Genomic DNA, 12,093 nt, shown 5'->3' on the forward strand with positions numbered 1-12,093 from the left:
TCAGCAAACTTGCTGAGGGTGCGCTCAATACCACTGTCCATTTTGCCAACAGTGAAGATGTTAAACAGCACTGGTCCCAATACCAGCGTTCCCTGAGAAACACCAATGGTCGCTGGTCTCCACTCAGACATGGAGCAGTTGACTGCATCTCTTTGAGAGAAACTATCCAGCCAATTATTTATTCGCTGGATGGTCCATGTCTCTCCAATTTAGAGATAAGGATGTTGTGTGAGACACTGCCAAGTGAAGATTGAATATTCATGAGGCACAAGATATCTTTCGTGTCTTGATATCAGGCACATTGCTAGTCCTTAGCAAATACATAATATTATTTTTTTTAGTGAATTGATAAAATGCATTTATTGACTGCTTAAAAACAGGCAGAAAAGAAGTCTGAAAATCAACTTGTAGCTGTTCATTGTTTATTCTATAGGAAAACTGGAAATGGACCTTTATGAGATCATGCATATAACAAACATTTTATTTGTTGATTTGCACTTCATACAGATGTTCTACAATATAGACATGACGAGCTTAGTGTCTTCTGTGGTGTAACTCTATTTATTTCAACCTGGAAAACAGAAAACACAGTATTTTCACTGCTTGGAATCATACTGAGGCAGATTGAGCACATTTAGGCATATTGAAGAAATTTGAATCATTTCACATCATTTGAGTGAACATTTTGATCATACTGCTAGATAAAATGAAATTCCACTTAAATTAGATTAAGACTACCTTTTACCACAAGAGATGCTTCCATGCTTCTCCTTGTGACAGTTCATGCTTGTATCTCACAGCTTTTAATGACTAATACAGAGGGATAGGTCAATTTTTGGAATTTTTTTTGACTTCCATTCTTTAGGAGGTAACATGGACTCTGACTTTTTTCAGACTTTGTTCACTGCAAACAGAATTTCTTACATTGCCAAGTATTAAGACAAGCACTGTGAGACAGCACATCCATTCTCCCACACAGAGAAGGTCAGATGAGAGTCATACAAGCCAAAAAAGGGGATGGAAGAGGCCCTTCTTAGCATTATACAGCAAGCAAAGGAGCATTTGCAGGAGCATACAAATCTAACTAGAGACTGGAGGAAAGTTCCTGATGCTCTAGTACAGCACTACACCTAAGTATTTCTAAGTCCTTAATCCTTAAGAAATGAAAGATGAGAGATGACTGTATCTGTTATTGAATAAATCCTAGGCAATTCTTCTGTCCTTTTTTATTAAATAAGAGCAAGCTAAGTTAGCAGCTTCACCAAGAATCAGTTGGCTCTTTCGTACCATCCCATCTCTATGTGCTGTATGCAGGATTAATGTAAGCATGCAAAAATGGATGGAAATCCACCTGTGTCAATTAGAGAAGAGAGTTCTGAAATACAAAATGGAGAGAGAGTGAAAAAGCAACATAATATTAATGAACATTTAAAGATTCCACTCGGTGTTTGAGGTGCCATTGATTAGCCTGCCTAGCAAGCAGTCTCTTAGTGTTCCCAGTTTTAAGCCAATTGGCGTTTTCTTTCAGACAAGGGCTTTGTATGCTCAATTCTGCTCTCAATTACACTGCCACATATTAGGGGCAACTCTTATCTTCAAAGGAATTATTCTATTCACTCCAGTGTAACTCAGATTAAAATATGCCCCTAAAAACTCTATTAAAAAATGTTGAAAGGTTATGGCAATTTCTATATACTATGTGAATCAGTTCCAGAGAAAACATGCTTAAAAGACCATGTTCATTGCTATAATATTAGAAACAGTCCTTTGTTGTCTTTAAAACCTATTTTAAGTTGATCACAGATTTTTAAATTGGCACATGTGCTTGTCAAAATATGCTGCTCTAAAATTAATTTTCTTTGAGGAGTGTTTCCCTGAATATTGCAATCAATTAAAAACATGCTAATTTACACTCCCTAAGGCTAGATATCTATATTTAATCTTTTCAATGCTTTCTAACACTACCAGCAATTTTCCTCTACACATTGGAGTAAGTACAGGAAAATGTGGAAGCAGATTTCAACCAGTTTGTAATGTTTTTCTTAAACAAACAATGAGAATATTGCTAATTAATATTTTCCATTTTTGTGCACAAGCTGCAAAATTGCACAGCTTGCTGAAACTAATGAATCACAGAAAGTCGCAATCTTGAAGGAAGAGAAATACACTAAAATCTAGTACTTATAGGTCTCCACTACATAATTTTCACAAACAACGAACTCATCACAGTCTCAAATATCCAGATATGCATTCCTAGTATAAGATGCAGGTGCAAAAATGAAAGTGTAAATTGTGTTGGTAGACTTAAAAATCAAGCCTTTCAGGAACATGGTTTTTAACATGCAAACTTACAACTGTAGGATACCTATTAATGGTATACCAATTTGAATAAACACACATAGGACCTTGTTTTCAATTGCTTGTCACTTTGCCAGATTTGTTTTAATAGAAATTTCTCTCTTGAACAGCTTGATAAAAAGTGGATTTGGGAAGCACCGTGTTTACAGTCTATTTCTCCTAGACTTTAGTAAAGCTGAATATACTTACATACTTACACAGGGATAAGAAAGACTTTCCTTGCAATTCCCATCTATTTCTGTCAAAGAATGATATAACTGCATTTATGCTAGAATCATGCAGGGAACATGCTGGACCTTTGGAACATAACCATCTGTAAAAAACTCTCTGGTGCAGTTCTGGCTCTGGGTCAACTATGACTCTCCCAGACAATTACCAAGCACAGTTGGGAGTTACAACAGGCCAAGGACTAGTCCTGTTAGGCAATTTGGATGATGTCACCCTTGTTGGAGGGGGAAAGAGTGCAATAGTGTGGACATGAGATGCTCTATTCCAGCTGGCCTCCGTGATAAGAATGGTCCTGGGAATGTTTGATTTATGAGTATAGATGTAGTTTATGGAGCCAAGGGGAGGAATTGAAAACAGCTGTCCTATGCTCTCAGTGCCCAAACTGCCAACCATGGGTAGTACAAAGAGGCAAGGTATTTCCAAAGAACCAGGAAGGAAAGACTAAGACAGATGTTTTGTTCCTGGACTTGCCTGAGGAGGGAAATAGTGGGATTGTTTAGGTTTGGAATCTTGTTTGGGTGAAAAGTGGGAGCAATGGCTAAGACAGTAAGCAGTCTTTATGCAGTCAATCAAGGCTTTAATTTACATCCTGCCTGATTTAGGATAGCTAATAGAGATACTTAACAACTATGCCAAGAGCTTTCCAGCAAACCGCTTTCAGTTTTCCTGTTGATGCCATTGCACTTTGATCAAAAGACAAAATTTTCAGCTAGGACAGGAGAAAGAGGGGCCTGGAATCAAGGCCAGATAGTGCCAACAGCAGACTGCTGGGCACTCTGTTCATCCTCTGCTAGGTATTTCTACAACCTAGCAAAAAAGGTACAATCTAGTCTTAAATAAGGCTTAATTTCACAAAGTTTCAATATTTTCTGTACAATAAATAGCGCATCCTTCCTTACACATAGTTTAGTGGTCAAAACTAGGTCTGAAAGGTTTGTACACAAGATTCTATTAATTTTTCATTATTGCTATTTTTTATTTGTTAATTTCTACTCTTCAAAGTGCAAATACATAATTTCTTTCATGTTTTCTATACAAAGGACTTTATTCAGCTCTTTCTTACATACAAATGGTAGTATACCTGTGAGCGTGCCTTTTTTCCTACAGTTAGAGATTTTAACACCATTCTTCTTGACTTCAGCTTCTGCAAGGTAAGCAAGTGGTAGCACTCAAGTTATACAAGACATGGTTCTTCAGCACTTGTGGAAACAAACTCCTGAATTTTGGAGGCCAACAAAAAGAGGAAGAGTCAACGATGCATATTACTCATGAGCATTAACCCACATGTCTATTCTAACTGTAAATCCATCAGGTTTAAATACAATTAAAATAACATATAAAGATTCTAAGAAACAAATTGGTGCTTTCTTGTCCCCTTCACTTTTGGTTTTATTTAATGGCTGTAACAGATGGCTCCAACAAAAAATAAATGTTATCTACATTCGCTGCTTATTTATTGATGTGAAATTATTCATATTCATAACAACTACAATGTTAGCCCTACTGTAAGAGGAAACACCTGTCTCACAATTCATTTTTGTCTTTCTACCTCCTGGCTTGCAAGTTACAGATTTTTGTCAATCTTTTCCTATGACATAAAACTTGACTACTAAAAGTCAGCAAAATCACTGAAGTTGAGTCTGGCAGAGGCTGAACTCAGTACTCATACAGCAATTGTACTGCTTCTGTAGCCTAAGTAGTACCTACCAGTGTTTTATCTTAAGCCAATGAGTGAACATATCTTCCAGACAAAGTATCTGATGCACTGAAAAATAATTCTCTCTTCCCTTTCAATGAAAAAGCCTGAGGAAACACAAACTCATTTACAAACCTTGTTTCATGCTTAACAACACTGTGGAATAAGCATGTAGTGTTGCTTCTGCTTTCAAATACTAGAGTATTGGTGTTATCTGATGTAAGGAAAGTGATTTTCCCAGAGAGACATGCAGAAAACAACAAACTGGGCAATCACGTCCTGCAATAACTGTCTTGAGAATGGTGGCTGGAACAAAAACGGAAAAAGTTAAAATCTGTTGAGGTGAAACTAAAACAGAAATTTTGGGGTAAGGATATGAGTGATTTAACAAAATAAGATAAAATGATACATTTTGCTTCAACTTAATGTTCATTTGACTTGAAAACTAAAGTTCTCCCTTTTTTTCCCCCTGCTGGTTGCATTCTGTTGAGGAAAATCTCAAGTGCTATTTAAAAATGAAAAATTGCACAGCTTTAAAAATGTCAGAATAAATTTCAGTAGCATATATTTCAAGAAATAAAGCCTTTCTTTTTAGAAATATCTACAAATTTTTAAGTTTTGACTTTCTGGCCAGCTTTGGATAAATTTGAGTTTGTTGAGATTTACTGTCCAAACTAGAAATGCAATTTTCCCACAAATCTTGTGATTTTTTCACTGAAAATAAAGTTTCCAATTCTATATCATGGTTCTGACTCTAATTCCATATTTGAACTGCTGAAATATAACAGCAGAAACACAAAAAAAGAATAAAAAAACTTTAAGCTTCAGAATATACAGGAATCAGGTGCCAATTTCAAACAGAAGTACTTGACATACTTAGTTGAGCTATTATAGTATGAAACTTCAGATCTGGAGACATTCTAACAGTGTAGGAAGGATAGATATTATATTAAAAATTAATGTAATAGAACTGGTGCTTTCATTAACTTGCCATGTAATTACATTTTTTTTTCCCCTACCTTTCTCAGGTATTTCACAGGAGTCCATTCTTCTTCTTTGTGTTATCTAGAATGCTGGTACAAATGTTTCTTGATCACACTTGTGAGTTACAAGTTAATAAAAATTGCATATAAAGCTACAACACAGTAAGAATTTTTTCATGCTTTGAAACATTTAACACATGTTTACATAAGAATCTTTGTGTAAAATCTGTGATAAATCTCTCCCAGAGCTTAACTTTGAAAAAGGCCTTTCACAGAGACCTTTTCACAGAAACATGAGTAAGAAAGTGGACAGAGGTGAACCGTCTTTGATATGCTTGCCAGCTTTTAGAAAGCCCCTCCAACATCTTGATGCCTCTCTCATACAGACTAGAACATGGATTCCTCAGAGGTCTTTTATGCTCCAGGTTAGTATAACGCAAAAGTATATTTCTGAACTCACTTCTTTCTGGCAACACATGGCTTTACGACATTCAGGGAGAATGTTCTTGCATTATGAGTACAAGGTGGTTGATGAGAACAACAGAATTGTGACATGCAGGTGGTGTAGGACTGAACATGAGCACTGAAAGAGAGGGAGGGGATATGTCTCCTTATCCCTGTTCCTCACAATCCTTCAGTTCTACAGTGTTAAGAAATCCAGTCAAACCTTTAAAAGAATGTCCTCTTTTAAGTGATACTGCTTGGTATATTTATCCATACAGACCAGTAGACAGGCAGTAAATATCATTTAATTGAAGATGGTATAGAAGCAGATGTATTTTTCAAGAATGGTTCTTACTCTGTGTGAGGTAGCCATCCTTGACCAGTCTAGACCTCTAAAAATGGTTCGGGTGTACTCTGGTACTGACTGTGAAGTAAACTGGTTAAAAGGGGGAAAAGCACACTTTTCCACACAATACCATGACATATAAGCTTTAGGCAATTAATTTCTTATTGTTTTCCATTGTGTAACTTATCAGAAGTAGCATAAAGCAGGAGATCAGAATGTAGATCCCAGAGAAAGTATGATATATAAAAAACCCCATACGTACTTCTATCTGCTTTTTTTTTCTTTTAAGCACACATTCATCAGTAATATAAGCTGAATGAAGGTTCATTATGTAGTAATAAATTAAAGAAAGCACTCACAGATTTTCTCCCTCATTAAAAACACTATCTTGTAACTTCTCAATGTGACAAAACCTCTTAACGTCACTTTATAGTTCTCACACTATAGGAATGCACAAAGTGTCATATTCAACAAGCAGTGTAACATGGAAATTAATCCATTGCTATTAAAATTGTGATTCTTCACCACAGAGGTTAATACTGAGGTACAGAAGCAAAACTGTACAATCAGGTTATAAAATGGCCCTCACTTAGACCTTGAAATAAGTACTACTGACCTTCATTGGGGCTAAAAAAGTTACAAACAATTGAATCATTACGCTTTTAAATGAGCCTCCTTTTACCATATTGAAAATTAAGCTTTTCAGGCAGAAGCAGAGATTTTCCACTAACTTTGTTGAGCCATCTGATGGTGAAAGGTGAATTCTATATGGCTGATTTTAAATAGACTAAATGACACTTTCATACCAAAACTTTATCATTCTGCTCAACTTCAAAAGGGATTTCTACCTCCTAAGTGAACCATATGCAAATCTTCCAAACTGCCTTACATGCATTCCTTTGAGATGTCTTACCTGACTCTGATGACCTCAAATTGTTTTTGTTTAGTTGAATATCGGTTTCAGAGAAGGGGAACTTAGATTCACTCTGCAGGTACTGCTTAGGCCACAGCAAAGCTAGGTATCTGTAACATTTTATATAATATTCTGGCAATGTCAAAGATAATCTAATACATATTTTCATATGTGGTTTCATTATGAGTTAGTTAATTTTATTCCTTTTTATTCATATACATAGTATATGGGCCATAAAGATCCTGGGAACACGGTGAAAACCCATGAGAACACAGACTGGCTTAGATATCTGACATCACAGCAGTATCTGACAATATTTATTTAGCTCATACTCAGATTATTTGTGTTCACAGTACAAAATTCTCCTTTTGAAGCACTTGAAGATCCTTTCAGTTCAGCTGTTGGGCATTGCTCAACATCAAGGATAAAGGGTACTTGCAGCATCAGACACTGTGCGGGAGGCAACATTTATCCCTCTGTTACATTCACAATTGCAGGACAGTGTCTGTTCATTGCTTGGTGGCACAATAGCCTTGTTTTTTCAAAAAGCCATAGGAGTTTCCAATTCATCTGGCTCACCCTGTCTTCCATTCCCCAGTTGTGGGTGACAGCAGAGGCAGAGATTTCCTTAGAACCACTAAAATAAAATTGATACACAACCCATATGTCATGTTGTGAAAAAATATAAAATATGCTGGATCTGTAAAAGCGGCACACCAGGCCATATGCTTCAGACAGAACAGCTTGCATATGTCTAGGCCTCTATACTGATTTCAGGAACTGAAAACAGTGGCTAGTCTACTCCACTTTTCCATGTGTTAAATTTGTTTTGCTAAAGTCAGGTTTATATCCAAACCCAAGGGAAAAAAATCAGCCTTTTTGAAAAGCTTGAAATTGATGACTCGCTGCTTATTTTCTGTGCTGCTTTGATCAGTCATGCTATGATCAAATGAAGTGGAACAACTGTAAGGTAGTTATTCGAACCCAAATATTAAATACACAATGAGATATAGGGACCAACAGCAGGAGAGTTTGTCATATGAGGATAGTGTGCTCTGCACAAAAAGCGACACTCTTCCTAGTTTTGCCATTGTCTCAAACACTTTCCTGGCACTTCCTAAAAGGCTAAGCAATGTTAATTCTTTTACTCAGACCCAATTCCCACAACATTATCTTTCACACAACAAAACCTGCATGAACACTGGATTAAAGGTCTGTTTCAGTCTGCATTTGCCAAAAAATTGTGAATCATTAACCCTCCTTATTGTGCACAGTATTATGGAGGTCTTTGAACAGCAGGATACTTCACATATAGTATTCTATGTGGTATAAGAGCTAAAATGTACACAATTAAAGAGGTTAATATTCAGCATTAACCTCTGTGTTTTGATGATGGAACATCATCAGAGCAGTTGGAAACTCTCTTTTATATAAGAATAGTGCAAATGTTTGCACATTTTGGACTTTCTACAAAAGGAGACTTTTGAAGAACTGTGAAAATTCAGAATACATTTAACCTTGCTATAGTCAATCTTTACTGAAAAGAAAAAATAATTTAAATAGTAAGTTTTTCCACTTGCCTTTGTCCCAGACACCTCAGAAAACCAAGAGACCATTTTCAACATTGTGCAAGCCAGCTTCCCTAATATGAATTTTGCAGAATTGTTTCCCTTAGTTAATGACTCTCAAGTCAAGATATATTTCTATAGGACAGCAGACTGGATGACATGATGTCTTCTGGCTTTAAAAACTTAATAATCTGCTGTTACCAAAGTGAAATCCTAGACTCCCAACTTATGTTTGCAAACTTCATTTTTGCATCATATCTTTATCTAACGCTGAATGAAGGTTGCTTCTTTCCATAAAGAATAAGGCAATGCTGGTTTTTCTTGGTTTGGCATTTTTTTCTTAAACCCAGGGCTTGATCATATGCTCTCTTTCCACTGCAGCTGTGTCAGTGAAAGATTTCTTCATGACAGCTACTTGCGATGATGTCCACTGGGAGGTTTGCATCGCCCCCAATCTACGTACTAAACTGTTTTGCAGATGCTCACTTATTTTGTTCTGTCAAAATGAATAGTGTTAGCAAAACCCTGCTCATTACACTAACTTTGCAATTTTAGACTGAAGTAAGTCAAAGTATATCCATACGTACAGGTCATCAGGCGGATCTGAGGGAAAAGTTGTGTTGTGTGGGTGGAGATGTGCAGTTGCAGGCTGGCTGGCTGAGTCAGGAAATCCCTCCAGCAGACCTGGTGAATCTTTTCAGCAGGATATATGATTAGTTTTTTTCCTCTGTAAAACCCATATGGTGCTTCCATATTGCCATGAAAGTTTGAAAGGAAGTATTCAGAGTGGATCTAATCTTAACTATGAGGGAGTAGGAATGCAAATTACTAGACTATGCCTTGAAGAGGGTTTCCATGTCCCCAGACTGTCTGCTCTGCAAGAACAGTTGGCCCCAAACATTTTTATGTGTAGTTTTGAAATAAAGACATTCAACAAAGTAAAAATCTATACAGTCATGATTATCCTATGAGGATATTTAACAAAATATCTCTTTGGTTTGCATAATGGTGGTCTAATAATATCTCTTTTACCTAGATATGTATTTAATTAGTAGGTATTGTCTCTAGAGCTTTTGTCTCCCCTGGAAATGGACAGCCATATAAAAATGCTGGATTTTGATGTTAAACATCAAGCATTAGATTTGTTTTCACCTCTTAAAGAAGATAAATCAGATATTTTTAAGTTACTTGTCTTTATGCAGACAGTTGTTTGAATAAAACAAATTAAATAAGATTATAAATAACAATGTGGCTAATTTTGATTTTCAAAGAAGAAAAAATATCTCGTATTTTCCTTGCAGTTGTAGGCAGAAATCATAAAGTTTGTCAAACATATCTAAAAAGACACAAAATCTATCATCATTCCTTATGTAAGCCTAGAATTTCTTCCAATAATAATAATAATGCTATAATTAATTTACCATTCCATATGAATATTACAATGTGTACATTAAAATGTCTTATGGTGGGGCAACAGATACAGTACACAGTTTATTTGTGTGCCTATATTTGCTAATACTGTCAAAGAATCGTGTGTCACCATTAGGACATAGATACGGTTTTTATCACAGTTGCTTTACTTTAGATTTGACAAGATAACAAAAGGTTCATATTTTTTAATATGAATTTTCTGAAAATATTTTAATATTTACAGATGCCTGTGCTGTTTTGTTGCTCAAAAATAGTTTTGGCAAGTATATTTCAGTCACGATTCATTATTTTCAAGGGTTCCAAAATTATATTGCTTAATCTTTTTTCTGTATACATATGAATATCCAAATGCCTTTTGTTTTTTACTTTTTCAAAGTTTTTCTGAGAAATCAGAATAAACAAATTCTATATTCTTGTAGTTAAGCTGGAAGCAGCATTTCAACTTTGTTCTCAGGATGGGGCACTCCTTAATATAGCACCCAGGTATTTCTATATTTGGATTCCTCAGTGCTCTGGAAACTGACTTCTTTTTATTGTTTTGCTAGTTACCTATTATTCTTCTTTAATTTTTTTCACAAGTTTGTATTAACAGTCTATGAAGTTTTGCTATCTAAAATTTTATCTCTGGAAGTGAGATGAAATGAAATTCAAGTGTTAGCAAAGATTAAAGAAAAAAATTACATGAGAACATTAACACTCATAGCTAAACTTGTATGCCCTGAGGTTCAAGAACATAAACTAAAGTATGCACTGTAATAATGCTGAATAAAACTATTCCTGTTATGTACAGGAAAAGAACTAAACCAGGTATCATTTGTGTTTGCTGAACTGAAGATGTCAGTTACAATGAAGTCTAGGAAGAGTTCTGTTCTTGCTGCATATGCTGAGTCATTTATAGAATTGGATTAAATTTGTCTAGCTACAGCGGTTACCATCCCCATTTCTCTATCCCACTTCTTTGCCATAAATTTACACTCCCACAGCAGGGCTGTCTGAGCAATCTGTGAAAGGCATGGCTGCTGCTGAACCATCATAGTTTACAGACTGCTATGCTAACATAAACCACTAACTTTAATATACTTTACATTAATATGCCTGGCAGGAGATAGAAAGGCAGACTGCAGGAATGGAAACTGTCTCATCTGTCTCAAATTAATTCATTCTATATATGAGTCAAAGTCTTTAATGTCTATAAACTATTCAGGCAGAAGCTGTTGAAAGATAATGTCTTCCTTTCCACCTCAGATAGACTCATGGAAAGATACAGAGTAATAAGTTAACATTTCTGAAAATACATGCATAAGGAAAGACTTAACAAACTTCTAAAAATTTTTGAGAGAAAAGATCATATTATTGTAAAAAAATTCATAAAATATTAATTTTTTCACTGCATCCAATTATAAAAATATACTAAGTGTTTGAAAAAGGCTTTCATACCCAAGTTAAAATTTTTGGTTTCTAAGATTATTTTTTCTTTGTGATTAGTCAGAAGATTCTTTCTATCTTCCCTCAGATTTGATCTTATGACTGTCATCTCCTTTGCTACCACGAGGTACGATTAGTACTGATTAGCACAGTAAGTCCTTGACGCCAAAAGAAAATTTAAAACTAGTCAAGAGACATGTTTATTTTAGCAAATTTTTCCTGTGTGTTTCCTTGTATAATGTTCAGAGAGTGACTGTCATTCTGCAAGACTTGTATTTGAACCTCTGGAACCTAAAAAGTTTGGAAACCACTCTACTCATAGAATCCTTTTCTCCCTTGATTCTGGACAGACTGCAGAGAATTCTGTAACATGCATTGTAACTTTGTTGATTCTGGAAATAAATTTAAGCATCACCCTACAACTGTTCTAGCTGTACAATTAAAAAAAGTAACCAAAGCCATTCTCCTTCCTATCATTTTTATTTCCGGGGGTTTATGCTTATATTTCTATGTGTGACAATCACTGAAAGAGAAAGAAAGACCAAAAGAAGCTGTGTGACAGAAGAAAGCATTCACTGGCAGTGAGGGAGGGCATTTCTAAAGAAACCTTTGTATTGTGCCTATTTATGGCTTGCTTTTGTGGGTTTTGTGTTGGTGGTTCTTCTGGTTTTAGATTTTTAATTACTCATAATGGGCTTTCA

The 12,093-nt window shown here is 35.6% G+C and overlaps 1 long non-coding RNA gene across 1 annotated transcript; it reads right to left on the bottom strand.

Annotated features, from left to right (window-relative positions):
* Positions 1–397: 397 nt before the first annotated feature.
* On the bottom strand, positions 398–9,690 carry LOC135415958 (uncharacterized). The gene is made up of 2 exons (XR_010431365.1): positions 4,294–9,690; positions 398–3,802 (listed from the first exon to the last, which is right to left on the bottom strand). It is a non-coding gene; the product is annotated as an uncharacterized LOC135415958 (long non-coding RNA).
* Between the last annotated feature and the right edge of the window lie 2,403 nt (positions 9,691–12,093).

The sequence above is a fragment of the Pseudopipra pipra genome, chromosome 6, assembly GCF_036250125.1.
Source record: "Pseudopipra pipra isolate bDixPip1 chromosome 6, bDixPip1.hap1, whole genome shotgun sequence".
Classification (NCBI taxonomy): Eukaryota; Metazoa; Chordata; class Aves; order Passeriformes; family Pipridae; genus Pseudopipra; species Pseudopipra pipra.